The following is a 905-nucleotide window of genomic DNA, read 5'->3' as shown; positions in this document are numbered from 1 at the left end:
GTAGGTACTTATACGTTGTAATTAAGTCACCACTTTGCCCCTTAGCCTTAAGGCCCCAGCCCTTAAAGAAGCCTGGCCTGATTTCCTCTGTTCTTCTCTGTGTGGATTTGTTTTGGGGGAATGTCTCAGTCTCCTCCAGATCCCACCTACACAATTATATGTTTGGACGATTTGTGCTGTCATTTTCATTCCTGCAAGAGAACCTGCTGCACATGGCCATGTCTGGAAGTTCTGCCACAAGTGAAGGGGAACTGGTGATGGGAAGGTTTCAGAACAGAAGAGAGCAGAGGAGGGTCGAGGTGCCATGGAGTACCGAGGTGGGCGTTACACACCACATAATCACTTCAAAAGGTTTTCTCTCCCCGCACCCCACTCTCCTGCTGGTAATAGCTCATCTTAAGTGATCACCCTCCTTACAATGTATATTTTTTCATGGTCTGTGTGTATATATAAAATCTCCTCACTGTACTTTCCACTTTATGCATCCAATGAAGTGAGCTGTAGCTCACGAAAGCTTATGCTTAAATAAATTGGTTAGTCTCTAAGGTGCCACAAGTACTCCTTTTCTTTTTGCGAATACAGACTAACATGGCTGCTACTCTGAAACACACCACATAATCAAACTGTGACTGGACCCCCTCCTCGAACAACAACACAAATGAAATGGATTTGTAAAAAGTTTAAGGAATAGGTAAAGATTTATACATGTGAGCTCACTGAAACATAAAAAAAATATGAATATTCCCTGGTCTAGGAACACAACTGGGTGGATTTAGCATGCAATAGTGACCCTTTATATTTTTTTTATTTCTAATTTCAAGAGGAAAAAAATGGATTTTAATAGAAAAGAAATACCTGACAGCCCCTGTGCACCAATCTAAACACTCACACATGTTTCAACAATA

This window comes from Caretta caretta, chromosome 3 (assembly GCF_965140235.1).
Source record: "Caretta caretta isolate rCarCar2 chromosome 3, rCarCar1.hap1, whole genome shotgun sequence".
Taxonomy (NCBI): Eukaryota; Metazoa; Chordata; order Testudines; family Cheloniidae; genus Caretta; species Caretta caretta.
This window is presented reverse-complemented; position numbering follows the sequence as displayed.